Here is a 20,525-nt window from a genome sequence, read left to right as displayed (position 1 = left end):
AGTTTTCAACTAGGAATAGTTGTGAAATCCCGAATCCAGTTGAATGCTGTGTATACCTGGGGTACTGAGGCAGGCCTCCTTCTCCATATGGTCCTGTTGCATTCTCATTCCCTGCATCTGCAATTGTTCCACCACTTATACCAGGAACTGCTCACAATATTTGCCGTTTTGCAGATGCTCTGATCTTGTCATTGAGCCATCTTCTGAACATATTTTAAGAGTTTATTTATGAAGTTAATGTGATACTACCACATTGGTATGTTATTCTGTATTCTAGTTTTCATCAATAGTGAAAAGTACTGTAGCACAATAAAGTGTGATCAGGCTATGTATTATTGTATTCTGAATATTTACCTTTTAAGCATTATGTTGGCAGAAAAATGTACTTTTCAGTCATCTGATCATCCAGTGGTATTGTATACTTATCAGCTTTGAAGATGGTAAAATAGTGATGATTAATTCAACTCCCATTGATCTGCTTCCAGTCCCACCTCTGGATAGCACAGATTTGCCCCCTAAAGCAAGCGAGGCCACCTAGTCTTAGAAGGGGTTTTCAGACTAGGACTGACTGCAAATTTGCTACAGATCTTTAGTGCAAATTCTACACTGCAGGGGAAAACATTCATTTTCTATGGACTTATATTTAGAGAGGGATGGTAAAAAGCACCTGTCACATGACCTTTTTAAGATTCCCAGGACTGGCTTCTGGCACCAGCTGGACAGTATTTCAGTACACCTAGACCACCAAAATTCTCAAAGAAATCTTATTTTATATAATTAGAAAAAAAACACAAAACAGCACCGCTGGTACCTAGTGCATTATCCCTTATAATGAAATAATATCAAATATAAGGACAACTAGATAATCACCTTGTGGTATAATGTTAACAATGCTAAAACAAATATCCAAATAATGAGGGACCCAAGAGCAGCAGGAATCACCGTACAAAGACGTAATGTTTAAGAGAACCAGGACCAATCCATCCAATCATATAGTCAGAGAGTGGAAAGGAATAATAGATCCGTGCTTACCCTCACAAGACGTTTATTCAAGTTTTCAGAAGTACACAATGCATTTCGGAACAAAAACTGTTCCTTTCTCAAGTGTCCGTTTAGTCAGCATAGAAGTCATATGTAGACTGAGCAGTATATATAGGAGCAAACTTAATTAGTACACTCCCACTAGTTATATAATGTTATATGAAATAAAAGCATAAAGAGGTAAACATAAATATTTCAGTTTGTTTATTATATGCGCCATCAATATTATGAGCACGAAAATATTAGTGAACTTGTTTTATTGCAGAGTAAACCTTGGAATATTTAGAGATGAAGCGTAAATGCTGCCATATGGCACTGCTGCAATTTCTAACTACATATTTTTAGCTTCACTGAATTACTATATCAGAATTAGTTAGAATTATGTGCTGATGGGTAACACGGAGATATCCATTGTGGTAGATTATCTTGCTATCAGAACATCAGAGATGGATTTGTAACTGAATCTTTATCTTACTGACATTGTTCAGTAATCTACATACAAAGTGCTCTCTCTGGGTCATTTTGAAGACAATCATTGATGTGTAAACAGATATTTTAAAGGGAAACTTTAGGCTTGATATATCTGTAATCTATTGCTGTCCCAAATTTTTGTACAGAAGGTTATATTTATCAGTCTATGTGTACTCTCAGTGCATGTGCAGTTCTTCATGAAAGACTGGGTAGTAAAAGTCAGCTTCACTATTTAGACACCAGACTTCACACACATGCACAATGAAGTTGAGGTGTACTGCTCCAATGCTTCATTGAAGATCTGAGAAGGTGCAGCAGCCTGTTAGGAGAAAGTCCAGAAGGTTGGAAGTAGTACTTGCTGTGGATATGGTAGTAGGGATCTTGACCAAATTCTCTATTGCTCCTCCTAGACTGTTGCGGTGCTGCGTGAGTCTGCAGGTTGTCTGATGGCAGTAGTGTTGTTCCCCGCCGCATGTTCTACTAGTAGTGAGCCTCAGTATACAAAACATCAATAACATGACACACTACTGGACATAGCAAATTAAGCCAAATAGTGCTTTGGTCCTGAAATCAGTATAAACACCTTACCTAAAAGGTGTATCACACTGAATAAAAAGTATATATATATATATATATATATATATATATATACACACACACACACACAAAACAGCAGGGACTACTCAGGTGGTACTCAGAATGACAGCACAAAATTTAGAAGATTGTAAAAATATTTTATTAAATCCAATGTTAAAATAAGGCAAGACTGAACAATGCAGCAAAAAAGGTGCTAGACGGGTGTAAACAGACAAAAGACCTGTTGTATTGAGTTATGGCATATCTCTACAGACTATAATCATTGGTGCAGATAAACACAATATACAAGTCACAATTTATCACAGCACCGTGCTCCCAAATACAAATCAAGTCATACGGGGCAAGGACACTGACATGAATAACAATATGCAATAGCTATGGTCATAATTTATAACATTTATCTACAGTCTATAGTCAATAGAGTAAATAAGCTAGATATATGTGTCACAATAATTATGTCACCACTCCAAGCTCAGTCCAAATGGCATGGGGCCTGGACACTGACATAAATAAGACAAATAATCTTACAGAAAGGTAGAAATGAACAACACGCACACATATCCATGTTGAGGTAAAGGTGATGGCCTATGTCCGCCACCCGCTGACACTGCCCCAACATGCGTTTTGAAGTGAAACAGGTTCCTCTGGGGGGGGAAGGTGTTTCAGAGGAAGGTGTTTCACATTGAAACGTGTCAGCGGACATAGGCCATCTCCTTTACCTCAACATGGGTATGTCTGTGTGTTGTCATTGGATGTAAAACTGGACTATTTTCATGAGTGCAGTACCCCAGGGGTCTGGGACCGATACGGTTTAACCTGTAGTGCTGTAGATTTAGTACACGAGAGGCAGCATAACTGGACGCTGAAGTATGGATACAGCTATGGAAGCCACCATGATACCACTTCCTCCCAGTCCAACATTCATTTGATGCTGGATGCCAGGGAACTGCATGTGATTTTTCTGGTGATGGAGAAGGACACTATGCATGAATATAGTATTCTGCCTCGGAATATAATTTTTGGAATGCGGCCACATGACAGGATGATTAACAGGCATTTATTAATGAATTGACTAATATTGTCTCTGGAGCGTGACTGGCTGAATACATTCACGTCAAGTGAATTCAAGTTTTATTACTAATATAATATTAATAGATTGAGATTTTTCTGAAGCGTTTTTCAGTGTGTTTTCACAGTGAGTTTTCCTCTGCAGACTTTCTGCCCCTGTGCTCTTCCACAATCTGGGAATAACGGTGAGGGCTGCAATTATTAGGGACTCAATGAAGAATTTGAGTCACTTTTTGAGTTTGTGGAGGAAGATGGAGAGCAGTAAGGTGGCCAGGGTGTCATCCAGTTGAAGGCTAGTTACTTTGTGAATGGTCTCTATGATCTTGTCCCAGAAGGAACGGAGAACCAAGCATCCTCACCAGATATAGGACATTGTGCCCCCAAGTCGGCCGCAGCGCTAGCATAGAAATGACATCATTTTTATGATGGAAACCATTTGATGAATTCCCACCATTGCTTTGTAGACTTAAGAATATCACTATAAATAGTATAGAAAGATAGCAACATGTACCCTAAACAAAAAGCTATTACAGATTCCCATTTTACAAGCGTAACACTTTCTATGTTAATCTATGTTTCTATGGTAATTGGATATTTGCTCTTTGGTTAAGTACAATTTATTTCATAGAAAGAAACAATGGGTAAAAACTAAAAAAATCTCTATTTTTATTTTAGGTCTAAGATGACATAAAAGATGTTAAATATGCATCTTCCTTGTTTTAGAATGATCTGCATAAAATAAAGACTGGTGTACAAAGAGAAATAGCAAGACTATTATTGCCTGTGAAATTAAGTCACTATACCGTATATAGAATGAAAAAAACAAAATACCTACAGAGTGTTGTGGGTCGGTTTTGCACCCCATTTTGAATGGACTGATAAATTGAAAATGATAACCGCTGTCAAGGGTCAGCTCCCTCCACTCATTCAATGCACTCACCTTTCACTCAGGCTGCAAATTGAATATAGATCATACCACAACACAGTCCATACCTCAAATATACGCTGCTACCACTACTAACTTGCCAGGCTCAGCAAAAACTTATGCGTCTCTCTAACAGTTAGATGCAGACATACTTAAAAGGGTAATGGATTCATAGAGAAAATACAAAGTATCATTACATTTAATGATTCAATACCCAAAGGTTTCAGTGCTATATATATCAAAAATCAAGCACAACTCTTTTAAAAAAATAAAAGAAGAAATACAGAATAAACCTGATAACCTAGAGTACCTTTGGTTCCATGGAGCTTGGAGGATCTCTGATGGACTGGGCACACCCAGCCTGCTTGTTAGCTCCAAGATGTGACACCAATGCCATGGTATTCCCAATCCTTTTGTAAGGTGAAGTTCCTGGCTTCTGCTTAACCATGCCTCCTGCCAGAGTGCCTCCACTCCTTCTACTCACTGAAGTAGGGGATGAGCTAAATTCTTAGCACCTGGGAAAGTTGGGGCATGAATTGTTCTTGGAAAGTTGGATCCCTGCTGGCCTCAAAGGTTAACTCTGGTTACACACATCCTTCTCTTAGATCGAAACCTGGCAGTGACAGAGAGTTATTAAAGGGGCTCTATCACTAGGTTGCTGAATAAGTCCGTTTTTATTCATATGCTAATTAGACTGGTTCACGATAGATCGTGCACACCTCTCCTGTTGTTTCCTATGGGAGACTGCTGCTGCTGCTGCTGATGACTCGCTTCCTGTTTGCCTCACACACATAGAAGATAATAGGAGAGAGGAGGCTGCTGGGAACTTCCTGTACTGGCTGGAAGCTCATTAGCATATGAATAAAAACTGAGTTATTCAGACACCACTGAGGCAATCTACATACAAAAGGTAAGTGTGGAATAGACTTTCTAAAGCCTATGCAAGCATATGTTTAGATAAAAATGACTTTTCCCAGTGATAGAGCCCCTTTAAGCCATAACATTCTTAGTGGAGAGCAAAAGCAGCATTTAATCCAACCAAATACTGTCAATTCACTAGTCACTGGTCAAATACAACTACTAATGTATCTCCAAATTAGTTCTCCTTTAGAGCCACAGTCCAGTGTCCTCCTCCAACAATACTCTTTCTAATATACTAAAATATTTTTCCTGTGTGTCTTAGGCCCTCTTGCACACTACTGTGTGCAAGCTGTCGGCTGTGATTGACGCACGGCCAGGGCACAGGCAGCATACGGATCTATGTGCCGCCTGTGCTCAAGCTGTGATTCCTCGGCCCCATTCGTCCAACGAATAGGGGCTGCTGAAGTGCGGCGGCAAAACTTTTTGCTGCTCGGACCAGAACATGTAATACTTGGTTGTGTGCGTGGGCTGAAAGAAATGAATAGGTCAGTGTGCTATCTGGAAAATAATGCCAGGAGGATTACTGCTATTGTATATATTCTTACTTACTTTCTTTTCTCCTTGTTGGAGTGTGTATTACAAGTCTGGACTTTTGCAATGCTGAGCACCACAAGTAATATATATGTGGAGGCTGCAAGTCGTAATCATAAATATATGAATATCAAATCAAATCAAATCAAAAAAGCTTTAGTGGCACGTCCGAATAGATATTTGGCATTGCCAAAGCTAGTAAAGTGTGTGGGGGGGGGGAGTTGGACTCGGGTGGGTGAGTGGTGGGTATGGTGGGGGTGGGTGGTTTGTGGTATAACAGTCCGTGGAGTCTCATCTTCCTCTTCGTTGGTGACCGTTATATGGGGAGGTGGGGGGGGGGCGGTTGGTTTGGGGTATAACAGTCCGTGGAGTCTCATCTTCCTCTTCGTTGGTGACCACTATATGGGGAGGTGGGGGTGGGGTGGGGTGGGGTGGGGTGGGGCGGGTGTATTGGGATAAATATAATAGTCCGTGGAGTCTCATCTTCCTCTTATTTGGTGACAGCTGGACACGTATTGGGCATCTCCACAGTGGCCTCTTCTTCTCCCAGTAGGATGTAGAGTTTCTTCTTCTCATCTGCAGATATGAAGTCTGGGATGTGGGCAGAGAGTCTTTGGTAGTAGACGACCCTCACAGCTGAGTATTTGGTGCAGTGTAGCAGGAAGTGGGTCTCGTCTTCTAGGGCCCCCTGGTCACAGTGCTGGCACAGTCTGTTCTCCCGTGGCTTGTACGTCTGCCTGTATCGTCCCGTCTCTATCTCTAGGTTGTGGGCGCTCAGTCTGTACCGGCTCAGGGTCTGTCTGTGCTTGGGGTGGCGTATTCTCTCCAGGTAGGTGGCCATGGTGTAGTCTTTTTGTAGGGATTGGTACACGGTGAGTTTCTTGGAGTTATTTATTTCGTTTCTCCAATCTTCAATGTACCGCTCTCTGTTTGCCTCTGTGGTCGCCTTTATTTCGGCCTTGGTTATCATCTGTTGGTGTTTTTGGTTTGGTGGTTGGCTGTTCTTTGGTTGGTGAGTGTCTGGTTTGCTCAGGTGGCTTAGCCAAGCTTGGTGGTGGTAGGAGTTGGGCTTGCTCCCCTGGATGTGTGCCTGGAAAGCTAGCGCCCTCTTCTGTATGGTGAGCCATAGGGGGAGTCGGCCTAGCTCTGCCCTGCAGGCCATGTTGGTGGTGTTGCGATGGACATGGAGCAGGTATTTGCAGAACTCCAGATGGAAGTTCTCTGTTGGGCTGGAATCCCACTTTGACTGGTCTGGGTAGGTGGCTGGGCCCCAAACCTCACTGCCATAGAGAAGGATCGGGGAGATGACAGCGTCAAATATCTTCAGCCAGACCCTCACCGGCGGTTTGAGGTGGTACAGTTGTCTTCTGATGGCGTAGAAGGTTCTGCAGGCTTTTGCTTTCAGGGTTTCTATTGCTGCTTTGAAGCTTCCTGATTGGCTGAGCTCCAGCCCCAGGTAGGTGTAGCTGTTGGTTTTCTCCAGTGTGGAGCCGTTCAGTGTGAATTGTGGGGTGGGGGCTTTATTGTGGCCCTTCTTCTGAAATACCATGACTTTGGTCTTCTTCTGGTTGATGGGTAGGGCCCATGTGGTGCTGAATATTTCCAGCACTGACAGGCTTTCTTGGAGATCTTTCTCGGTGGGGGCCAGGAGTAGGAGGTTGTCGGCGTATAGCAGGAACTTCACCTGTCGATTGTTCAGGGTGAGGCCTGGGGTTGGTGAGGCCTCTCTCTATATATATATATATATATATATATATATATACATATATATATATATATATATATATATAGAGAGAGAGAGAGAGAGAGAGAGAGAGAGAGAGAGAAGTAAAATTAGCAAGCTAGTGCCAACTATTCTGTACTTTTTTGTCATTGCATTACACCTACACCATGTCATGTGACTTACTTGGGACAGATGCAGGAAGAGTTAAGTTAGAAGTGATCTGCGCATGTAGTAGTAGTAGTGTCGGCACAGGACTAAAAAGGAATTTGAGAACAGGCTCATCATAGTCATTTGTTGCATTGTTTTGTTGTGCCCTGTGTATCTGTTGCACTGACATTTGCATTATATTGAATTTGATGTGCTTATTATTTCCATGTGTGTTGCTGCTTTAAAAAGTCCAGGTCATAATGTGGTCAGTCATTCTGGTGGTTTCTGGAGATTCTTTGACAGAATGACTTCTTAGAGGCGGAATAAAGTTGTGCCTATGAGTTGTTTGTTACTTTCCTGTGGTCTGACGTCAGGCTATCTAACGGGATAAATAGTATATAAGTGTTTGTTCCCAATCTCCAGAGTGGGATAAAATTAAAGGTGACTTTCAAGAATATGAGGATATCTCTCTGCTTGAGGATAGTTTGTAAGAACATTGTAAGAGGCTAAGCACCACTAGCAAGAACCTTTTAGGCAGGAGTACAGGTTTTGCAGTGCAAGGCGCTGTATCTCCTGGGATAGTGGAGGCATGTTGTTTATTGCCAGGGCCTTGAGACCTGCCCGGCCACATTACTACTGCACTATTTCTCTTTTTGAGGACCTGCTGTACTGCTAACATCTGCCATAGTAAAGAGGAGATCACAATAAGTGCTTATAAGCCAGTTGCCAAGTGTATTCCTTCTTCACCAGTGGTAGTCTCCAAGTGACTTGCAAGAGGCAGTGTCTGGGTAGAGACAGGAAAAAATAGGTTGGATATAGCAATACATTTACTACAGAAAATAATGTTGTTAGCCCCATCGAGCAGCCATATTTCCACATCCTAGGGCTAGTAACTGCATATCGATACTGCCTATGGGGTCAGTGCTGGAGATCTGTCAATGCACACTACCATTATGTCCATCGGTAAGTTTATATTCCTCATTATATGCATTTATTTTAGTGTTGAGATGCAGCTCGTATCATTTAGTTTGCTATGTTTGCTCTACGTTGCCCTTATCTCTGGTATTTGGATAAAGGGCCCTATTTATTGTATATAATACTGGTATGTATTCACCTATTTTATTTATTTTTTTCGCAATAGGAATTAATTGTTTTTGTTTTTTTTTTTAATATACTGTATTATCTACACTCATGCATTTGTAATATTTGAGGGATATCTTTAAACGGTTAAGAACCGGTGACCGTAGATTTACGGTCTGTATTCCTGGTCTCTGAAGTCTACCAAATTGTAAGTTCATGATCGAGACTTTTTCCTGACGGCTAACACCCTGCTCCATAACCCATGGTTGGAGTTGAGCTCTGATCATGGGTTTTAACACCTTGGATGCTGCAAACAAATATGACCATGGCTTCCAAGGGGTTCCACCATCTCATTGTCCCCCCAGGCATGCCAGTGATAAGATCAGGGGATGCATTTACTTATTTTCTGAAGCCTTGGGTCTAGCCAGTGACCCCAGGCTGCTAGAAGCCCCCAATACCTGGTTGATCATGCCGTGATGTCAGGAAGTCAGCCATTGAGACTTCACACTTTATCTCAACTCCATTGATAATACTATAACTATTACATTTCTTTTCTCGCTTTTAGACTTCCTGACATTGATGTCCGATCCAGTCAGGGGCGTAACTACCGGGGTAGAAGCAGTAAGAGCTAACACAGGGATCGGGAAATTAGGGGCCCGGTGACAGCCACTACCGCTGCATCTTTTTTTTTCCCTTAATAGGCTGTTACCAGCTGGAGTAACTCCAGACGGTAATGGGCCCTATTTACTTACTGATCCGAGCAGGGGCCGGGATTCGTAAGTGATGCCGTGGGCCCCATAAGCACTATTATTATACTCGGGGTTTTTTTTTTTTCAGACCCCTGAGTATAATGATTGGAGGCCCGGGAGAGGTAAGAAAACATAAAAAACATTGTTACTTACCTCTCCGGGCTCCAGACAGGCTTCGGGCCTACTTCTGTGATGTCCTTGATGTCACATGACCGGGGCCTGCAACCCAGGTCATGTGACGTCCTGGACATCATTTAAGATGGCCGACACCACCGAGGACTGCAGTGGAGCCAGGGATAGGTAAGTAACAGTGTTTTTTTGTGTTGATATCCCCCCTCGGTCTCTGATTATTATACTCTGGGATCTGAAAAGACCCCAGAGTATAATAATTGTTCATGGGTGTTCACAATGAGGCATAATAGTGTGTGTAGGGGCCACTATGGGGCATAATAGTAAGTTCAGGGGCCACTATCCACTATGGGTCGTAATAGTATGTGCAGCGGCCACTATGGAGTGTAATAGAGTGCGCAGGAATGCAGGGGGAGAGGGATGTCGGTCGGGGGTGGGGCCCCATATTAAAAGTTCGCCACGGGGCCCCGCCATTCCTAGTTATGTCACTGGTTCCAGTGTCTGGTTGAATCTTGGGTATTCCCTGGTACTTTTTTCTAGTTATAACTGCTTTTATTGTATTGTTCTTTGACTATCTTATGACTTTCCCATCGGTTTTAGTAATCATGTTATTTCTTACCATATTTAACAGAATATTTGCAATTGGTGACTGATCTAGTAGCTAAAGCCTGAATATCTGAAAGGGAAAGTTTTTTTGTTCTATCTTAGGGTCAGTGCACACAGAATTTTTTGGCGCCTCAAAATCAGACTCCAAAAAAGCCTCCCAATAGAACTCTATGTGCACTGACCCTAAGTCTCGATCAGTACCAACATTATTGAAGAACTAAAGATTTCACTATTTTGGTGAGGTCTTTAACAGTTTCTAACATTTTCTGAATTCTGTTGCTATTTAATAAGCAGTTGCTTACCGTGCAGTTGGGTAAATCAAAGGGACAGTATCTGTTTTGGTCAAATTAAGCTGACAAGCTACACATGAATTTTTCTGACACTTTTACAGGAATTTATCTGTAGGGAGCCTGGTGTTGCCGAACAGGTATAAAACGTTAAAGCAATTTGCTTCCGATGTGCTTATTAGGAGAGTTCAGTCAAGCATGATTTTATAAGAGATTGGACCACAAAATCTGTAATTGGAAAGAACAAAAAGTTCACTGGTGCTCCTGTCTGATAGCTTAACCTCTCCTTCACAGAAAATCCGAACATGCCCTTAATCAACAAATGCTAAGAAATGTGCAAGAACCATTAGCAATTCCTCTAATGAAAGGAATATTTATGGTAATATTGGGATCCTTAACTTGGGCATCAAGCGAAATGAGGATTCGGAGTTGAGTATACTTTATTTTTTTACATGTGGCTAACATTAAATTGGACATTCAACATAGTTTATGCAGCGAACTTAGAATTGATAGTTAGTGTATCACATAAATATGTCAATTTAAAGCTTGCTACATCTATACAACCCTATAATATTAATAATGATATTTAACCATGCACATACAGCATAGGGTTTATTGAAAATCCCCTTGAATAGATTCAGTATAAACTTCACAGTTTACAGTAAGTAATGATCGTTATCAGGTAATGTATATTAAGGTTTGTTAATATTACCTTTATACACATGAATAGAATAGATAAGCTAATGAATGCACAACATATACATCCATGTGCTAGATGGATATGTCTTATGAATTCGATGATATGGGATGTAATGATTTAAAATATAATAAACTTTTCAGATTACCTTTCTTATTGATTTTTCACTATTGTTATTTTTGCACCACTGGTTCCCCAAATCTTTTATAGTGAGGGGCACACAGTGCAGTTTCTATAAGACTTCAGTGACATGCTTTGTTCTACTCCTGCTGCAATAGATGAAAAGAAGAATAGCACCAAACACTACATAGGATAGTACTGTTACATATATGGTTGCAAAGGTCAACTAATAGATAGGTTCTCACCTTGTATCACTGGGACTATACAACTATACAACAACTATAAGTGAAGGCAATATTATCTACAGGTTTGGCATCCAAAGCTGCAGGTGACATGAGAAAAGAATCAGCATAGTCCTTACTAATAATCAATTGTTAATATATTGTAATATTGGTATAAATAAATGATAGGTGCTTCCTTGGAGCCTGATGTTTAGGCAACATAATGTTTCTTAGAGTTAACTATATGTCACATGTATAACTATGCTGAGTCTTCTATGAGACCTATGTTAATTGTAAGGGGACATTCTGACATCCGATTGACTTAAGAACCCCTGTTTTTGGGACATGAGCCAGATTTTCTTTGCCTATTGACATAATAAACTGTCAATGCTGCTGCACACCGTATGTAGGTGAAAGGTGAAACAATTTTTATTGGTACATATATGCCATGAATTGGTTTGTAAAGCATAAAGAAAGCACTAGATCATTGAAATGGAGCATTTGTTTATACTGTACGTGAGTCGCAGGACTTTTTGTCTGCTAGCACCCATACCCCTTGTTTAAAAGTGTGCGGTTCCATTGTTCTCCATATATGCCTATTGACATAGACTTATGTACACGTTTTCTGTTTGTATATCTAAGGCCGAAGACCCACATTGCGAAAATGCCATGTTTTATAGTACCTGTAAAGTGATCAGGATTCTGTGTAATCCATCCACACATTGCAGAAAAAGAAAACGCAGCATGACAATTATAACTGTGAAAACGCTTTCCTTTTCCATATACTTATAATAGGAAAGTCTGTAAAGGAAAACTCTGATAAAATGCACTTTTTGCTGGGGCCTTAGCCTAAATCTTTTTTGCTGTAAACTTCCTTCTAAATAAACGTTCATATGCTTTTATTAACCTGAGAAACGGTTTTGTATAAAAGTTTCCATAACAGGATCAAACCAAACATCTATTAACAAATGAGCAGAGAAAACACAGGATTTTGTTTTGGCTGATATTGCAACCTCTGGCCCTATGCCAATTCTACTTTAGTCTGTGGAGATTTATATCATGTCACCCTCTGTGTATCAGGCTTCAGCAATTCTGTATTATGGAACTGCATGGACTGTATAATAGATGTTTGTCACAGAGGGGAGAGAAACTTTTATTACATCTACTGATGATGAGTAGACAGCTTCCGTGATGCAGTATACCCTTACTTTGTGCTTCGGTTCTTTCATCTATGATCCATTCCATATCATTGACCGAATATTAATAAAACCTGTCTTTATCATGATATTTTGATTTTTTTGTACTTTGCTTATTATCTGGCATATGATGACATGTCGGCTTGTTCCATTTTCCGTGTTTTGCACTGCAAAAGTAGTAAAGAGGCAACTTAAAAAAAAGAAGTAATAATTGGCTTGTCTAAAATGTACTCTTACAATCTGGCAGTGCAATGCATAACGTAGGGTTTGCTGTTCAAACATGAAACGTCACAGACCTGAAGAAAGATTCAAAAGTTGCCTCCATTTGCAGGCTCCACCCTTGTGACTCCCAGAGCTGTGACATGTTGGTCTCTTGGCTGAACCCTGCCTGTGTTAGGGCTCGTTCACATCTGCGCCCGGTCTCCGTTCATGCAGGTTTCCGTTTCCTGCACAAAACTGAGCAGGAGACGGAAACCTGCAGGAGTCTTTCATACCCTTTCATTTGAATGGGTTTGAAAGATGTCTGGCCATGAGCGATGGTGAGCGTTTTATGTTCTCCGCCGCGAAACCGATTTTTTAAAATCGGACACAGAGTCGGACATGCAGTACAGTAAAAAAAAACGGTTTCGCGGCAGAGAGCATAAAACACTCACCGGTGCTCATGGCCAGACCCGGTCTGACAGCTTTCCATCTTCTACATGCAGAAGACGGAAAGCTCAGAACGGACTCAGGCTGCTAGTGTGAACCTAGCGTAAGTAGGCTCTGCCTGTCTGTGATACAGCTGTCCAGGACTCTGTCTCTCAGCAGGGAAGTTGAGAGATAGAGGTCATTTTTAAAAATGTATTTTGTGCTCAGAAAATCCCTTTAAGTATGTTGTAAAGTTTTATATTGAGATGCTTATAGTACAGTAGATAAAGATCAACTTTTGGAACTTGACAAACCCCAGTACAGTGTTGGCCAGTCTGCCTTCCTCTAAACCTGCTTGTCATTCTGGAATGCATGAGACTCTAGAACTTTATTTTTCACTACTGTTTTTTGTTTTCTCTGGTTTGAGACAGTAAAGGGACGTTCACACTACCGTCTGGATTCCATTATCAAAGTGTCTGTTAAAAATAAACAAAAAAAAAACCCTGACACCTAAAATAACAGACCAAAAATAGACAGTAACAGACGGTAACTGATGCTTAGGTGTCTTTTTTTAACAGATCTGTTAAACAGAGCTGTGAAAAATACTTGAAAAATGGAAACAAAACCAGCAGTTAAGGTCCGTTTTTGTCGGTTATTGTCCGTTTTCTGTTTTTATTTGGTTGCCATAACATTGAATGATGACAGAGAAAATATAAAAGCAGGAAGAAGAGCTGACAATTCAGTCTGGAGCCAACTTTGGAGAGGAGAGTATTGTTTCTGTGTTCCAGTTGTATTTGTGCTGCTGCTGTCATTTTTGATAATGATTAGAGATGAGCGAACAGTGTTCTATCGAACTCATGTTCGATCGGATATTAGGCTGTTCGGCATGTTCGAATCGAATCGAACACCGCGTGGTAAAGTGCGCCATTACTCGATTCCCCTCCCACCTTCCCTGGCGCCTTTTTTGCTCCAATAACAGCGCAGGGTAGGTGGGACAGGAACTACGACACCGGTGACGTTGAAAAAAGTAGGCAAAACCCATTGGCTGCCGAAAACATGTGACCTCTAATTTAAAAGAACAGCGACGCCCAGCTTCGCGTCATTCTGAGCTTGCAATTCACCGGGGATGGAGGTTTCCGTCCAGCTAGCTAGGGCTTAGATTCTGGGTAGGCAGGGACAGGCTAGGATAGGAAGGAGAAGACAACCACAACAGCTCTTGTAAGAGCTAAATTCCAGGGAGAAGCTTGTCAGTGTAACGTGGCACTGACGGGCTCAATCGCCGCAACCCAGCTTTCCCAGGATCCTGAATGGAATACACTGTCAGTGTATTCCCGTATACCCGATATATACCCCGATACCCGTTCCAACGGTGTGCCCCCCCACCTTCACCCCAGAAATACCCTGCAAGTCCCCTAGCAATAGAATTGGGGCTATATACACCCACAATTTTTACTACTGGTATACAGTGCCATTGTCTGACTGGGAATTCAAAGAATATATTGGGGTTATAAATACCCTCATTTCTTGCTACTGCCATATAGTGCCAGTTTCTGACTGGTAATTCAAAGAATATATTGGGGTTACGTGCACCCACAATTTTTACTACTGGTATACAGTGCCATTGTCTGACTGGGAATTCAAAGAATATATTGGGAATACAAATACCCTCATTTCTTGCTACTGCCATATAGTGGCAGTTTCTGACTGGTAATTCAAAGAATATATTGTGGTTACGTGCACCCACAATTTTTACTACTGGTATACAGTGCCATTGTCTGACTGGGAATTCAAAGAATATATTTGGGTCATAAATACCCTCATTTCTTGCTACTGCCATATAGTGCCAGTTTCTGACTGGTAATTCAAAGAATATATTGGGGTTACGTGCACCCACAATTTTTACTACTGGTATACAGTGCCATTGTCTGACTGGGAATTCAAAGAATATATTGGGAATACAAATACCCTCATTTCTTGCTACTGCCATATAGTGCCAGTGTCTGACTGGGAATTCAAAGAATATATTGGGGTTACGTGCACCCACAATTTTTACTACTGGTATACAGTGCCATTGTCTGACTGGGAATTCAAAGAATATATTGGGGTTATAAATACCCTCATTTCTTGCTACTGCCATATAGTGCCAGTTTCTGACTGGTAATTCAAAGAATATATTGGGGTTACGTGCACCCACAATTTTTACTACTGGTATACAGTGCCATTGTCTGACTGGGAATTCAAAGAATATATTGGGAATACAAATACCCTCATTTCTTGCTACTGCCATATAGTGCCAGTGTCTGACTGGGAATTCAAAGAATATATTGGGGTTACGTGCACCCACAATTTTTACTACTGGTATACAGTGCCATTGTCTGACTGGAAATTCAAAGAATATATTGGGGTTATAAATACCCTCATTTCTTGCTACTGCCATATAGTGCCAGTTTCTGACTGGTAATTCAAAGAATATATTGTGGTTACGTGCACCCACAATTTTTACTACTGGTATACAGTGCCATTGTCTGACTGGGAATTCAAAGAATATATTGGGAATACAAATACCCTCATTTCTTGCTACTGCCATATAGTGCCAGTGTCTGACTGGGAATTCAAAGAATATATTGGGGTTACGTGCACCCACAATTTTTACTACTGGTATACAGTGCCATTGTCTGACTGGGAATTCAAAGAATATATTGGGAATACAAATACCCTCATTTCTTGCTACTGCCATATAGTGCCAGTTTCTGACTGGTAATTCAAAGAATATATTGGGGTTACGTGCACCCACAATTTTTACTACTGGTATACAGTGCCATTGTCTGACTGGGAATTCAAAGAATATATTGGGAATACAAATACCCTCATTTCTTGCTACTGCCATATAGTGCCAGTGTCTGACTGGGAATTCAAAGAATATATTGGGGTTACGTGCACCCACAATTTTTACTACTGGTATACAGTGCCATTGTCTGACTGGGAATTCAAAGAATATATTGGGGTTATAAATACCCTCATTTCTTGCTACTGCCATATAGTGCCAGTTTCTGACTGGTAATTCAAAGAATATATTGTGGTTACGTGCACCCACAATTTTTACTACTGGTATACAGTGCCATTGTCTGACTGGGAATTCAAAGAATATATTGGGAATAAAAATACCCTCATTTCTTGCTACTGCCATATAGTGCCAGTGTCTGACTGGGAATTCAAAGAATATATTGGGGTTACGTGCACCCACAATTTTTACTACTGGTATACAGTGCCATTGTCTGACTGGGAATTCAAAGAATATATTGGGAATACAAATACCCTCATTTTTTGCTACTGCCATATAGTGCCAGTTTCTGACTGGTAATTCAAAGAATATATTGGGGTTACGTGCACCCACAATTTTTACTACTGGTATACAGTGCCATTGTCTGACTGGGAATTCAAAGAATATATTGGGAATACAAATACCCTCATTTCTTGCTACTGCCATATAGTGCCAGTTTCTGACTGGTAATTCAAAGAATATATTGGGGTTACGTGCACCCACAATTTTTAATACTGGTATACAGTGCCATTGTCTGACTGGGAATTCAAAGAATATATTGGGAATACAAATACCCTCATTTCTTGCTACTGCCATATAGTGCCAGTGTCTGACTGGGAATTCAAAGAATATATTGGGGTTACGTGCACCCACAATTTTTACTACTGGTATACAGTGCCATTGTCTGACTGGGAATTCAAAGAATATATTGGGAATACAAATACCCTCATTTCTTGCTACTGCCATATAGTGCCAGTGTCTGACTGGGAATTCAAAGAATATATTGGGGTTACGTGCACCCACAATTTTTACTACTGGTATACAGTGCCATTGTCTGACTGGGAATTCAAAGAATATATTGGGGTTATAAATACCCTCATTTCTTGCTACTGCCATATAGTGCCAGTTTCTGACTGGTAATTCAAAGAATATATTGTGGTTACGTGCACCCACAATTTTTACTACTGGTATACAGTGCCATTGTCTGACTGGGAATTCAAAGAATATATTGGGAATACAAATACCCTCATTTCTTGCTACTGCCATATAGTGCCAGTGTCTGACTGGGAATTCAAAGAATATATTGGGGTTACGTGCACCCACAATTTTTACTACTGGTATACAGTGCCATTGTCTGACTGGGAATTCAAAGAATATATTGGGGTTATAAATACCCTCATTTCTTGCTACTGCCATATAGTGCCAGTTTCTGACTGGTAATTCAAAGAATATATTGGGGTTACGTGCACCCACAATTTTTACTACTGGTATACAGTGCCATTGTCTGACTGGGAATTCAAAGAATATATTGAGAATACAAATACCCTCATTTCTTGCTACTGCCATATAGTGCCAGTGTCTGACTGGGAATTCAAAGAATATATTGGGGTTACGTGCACCCACAATTTTTACTACTGGTATACAGTGCCATTGTCTGACTGGGAATTCAAAGAGTATATTGGGAATACAAATACCCTCATTTCTTGCTACTGCCATATAGTGCCAGTGTCTGACTGGGAATTCAAAGAATATATTGGGGTTACGTGCACCCACAATTTTTACTACTGGTATACAGTGCCATTGTCTGACTGGGAATTCAAAGAATATATTGGGGTTATAAATACCCTCATTTCTTGCTACTGCCATATAGCGCCAGTTTCTGACTGGTAATTCAAAGAATATATTGTGGTTACGTGCACCCACAATTTTTACTACTGGTATACAGTGCCATTGTCTGACTGGGAATTCAAAGAATATATTGGGAATACAAATACCCTCATTTCTTGCTACTGCCATATAGTGCCAGTGTCTGACTGGGAATTCAAAGAATATATTGGGGTTACGTGCACCCACAATTTTTACTACTGGTATACAGTGCCATTGTCTGACTGGGAATTCAAAGAATATATTGGGGTTATAAATACCCTCATTTCTTGCTACTGCCATATAGTGCCAGTTTCTGACTGGTAATTCAAAGAATATATTGGGGTTACGTGCACCCACAATTTTTACTACTGGTATACAGTGCCATTGTCTGACTGGGAATTCAAAGAATATATTGGGAATACAAATACCCTCATTTCTTGCTACTGCCATATAGTGCCAGTTTCTGACTGGTAATTCAAAGAATATATTGGGGTTACGTGCACCCACAATTTTTACTACTGGTATACAGTGCCATTGTCTGACTGGGAATTCAAAGAATATATTGGGAATACAAATACCCTCATTTCTTGCTACTGCCATATAGTGCCAGTGTCTGACTGGGAATTCAAAGAATATATTGGGGTTACGTGCACCCACAATTTTTACTACTGGTATACAGTGCCATTGTCTGACTGGGAATTCAAAGAATATATTGGGAATACAAATACCCTCATTTCTTGCTACTGCCATATAGTGCCAGTGTCTGACTGGGAATTCAAAGAATATATTGGGGTTACGTGCACCCACAATTTTTACTACTGGTATACAGTGCCATTGTCTGACTGGGAATTCAAAGAATATATTGGGGTTATAAATACCCTCATTTCTTGCTACTGCCATATAGTGCCAGTTTCTGACTGGTAATTCAAAGAATATATTGTGGTTACGTGCACCCACAATTTTTACTACTGGTATACAGTGCCATTGTCTGACTGGGAATTCAAAGAATATATTGGGAATACAAATACCCTCATTTCTTGCTACTGCCATATAGTGCCAGTGTCTGACTGGGAATTCAAAGAATATATTGGGGTTACGTGCACCCACAATTTTTACTACTGGTATACAGTGCCATTGTCTGACTGGGAATTCAAAGAATATATTGGGGTTATAAATACCCTCATTTCTTGCTACTGCCATATAGTGCCAGTTTCTGACTGGTAATTCAAAGAATATATTGTGGTTACGTGCACCCACAATTTTTACTACTGGTATACAGTGCCATTGTCTGACTGGGAATTCAAAGAATATATTGGGAATACAAATACCCTCATTTCTTGCTACTGCCATATAGTGCCAGTGTCTGACTGGGAATTCAAAGAATATATTGGGGTTACGTGCACCCACAATTTTTACTACTGGTATACAGTGCCATTGTCTGACTGGGAATTCAAAGAATATATTGGGAATACAAATACCCTCATTTCTTGCTACTGCCATATAGTGCCAGTTTCTGACTGGTAATTCAAAGAATATATTGGGGTTACGTGCACCCACAATTTTTACTACTGGTATACAGTGCCATTGTCTGACTGGGAATTCAAAGAATATATTGGGAATACAAATACCCTCATTTCTTGCTACTGCCATATAGTGCCAGTGTCTGACTGGGAATTCAAAGAATATATTGGGGTTACGTGCACCCACAATTTTTACTACTGGTATACAGTGCCATTGTCTGACTGGGAATTCAAAGAATATATTGGGGTTATAAATACCCTCATTTCTTGCTACTGCCATATAGTGCCAGTTTCTGACTGGTAATTCAAAGAATATATTGGGGTTACGTGCACCCACAATTTTTACTACTGGTATACAGTGCCATTGTCTGACTGGGAATTCAAAGAATATATTGGGAATACAAATACCCTCATTTCTTGCTACTGCCATATAGTGCCAGTTTCTGACTGGTAATTCAAAGAATATATTGGGGTTACGTGCACCCACAATTTTTACTACTGGTATACAGTGCCATTGTCTGACTGGGAATTCAAAGAATATATTGGGAATACAAATACCCTCATTTCTTGCTACTGCCATATAGTGCCAGTTTCTGACTGGTAATTCAAAGAATATATTGGGGTTACGTGCACCCACAATTTTTACTACTGGTATACAGTGCCAATTTCTAACTAGGAATTCAAAATGCGCAAGGCTCCCGGAAAGGGACGTGGACGAGGCCGTGGGCGAGGTCGGGGGAATGGTTCTGGGGAGCAAGGTAGCAGTGAAGCCACAGGGCGTCCCGTGCCTACTCCTGTGGGGCAGCAAGCATTGCGCCACTCCACAGTGCCAGGGTTGCTTGCCACATTAACTAAACTGCAGGGTACAAACCTTAGTAGGCCCGAGAACCAGGAACAGGTCTTGCAATGGCTGTCAGAGAACGCTTACAGCACATTGTCCAGCAGCCAGTCAGACTCTGCCTCCTCTCCTCCTATTACCCAACAGTCTTGTCTTCCTTCCTCCCAAAATTCCGAAGCTTTACAGAACAATAACCCAAACTGTCCCTGCTCCCCAGAGCTGTTCTCCGCTCCTTTCATTGTCCCTCAACCTGCCTCTCCACGTCACGATTCCACGAACCTAACAGAGGAGCATCTGTGTCCAGATGCTCAAACACTAGAGTCTCCTCCATCTCCGTTCGATTT

This window comes from Leptodactylus fuscus, chromosome 3, assembly GCF_031893055.1.
Source record: "Leptodactylus fuscus isolate aLepFus1 chromosome 3, aLepFus1.hap2, whole genome shotgun sequence".
Lineage (NCBI taxonomy): Eukaryota > Metazoa > Chordata > Amphibia > Anura > Leptodactylidae > Leptodactylus > Leptodactylus fuscus.
Note: the sequence above shows the minus strand (reverse complement) of the source record.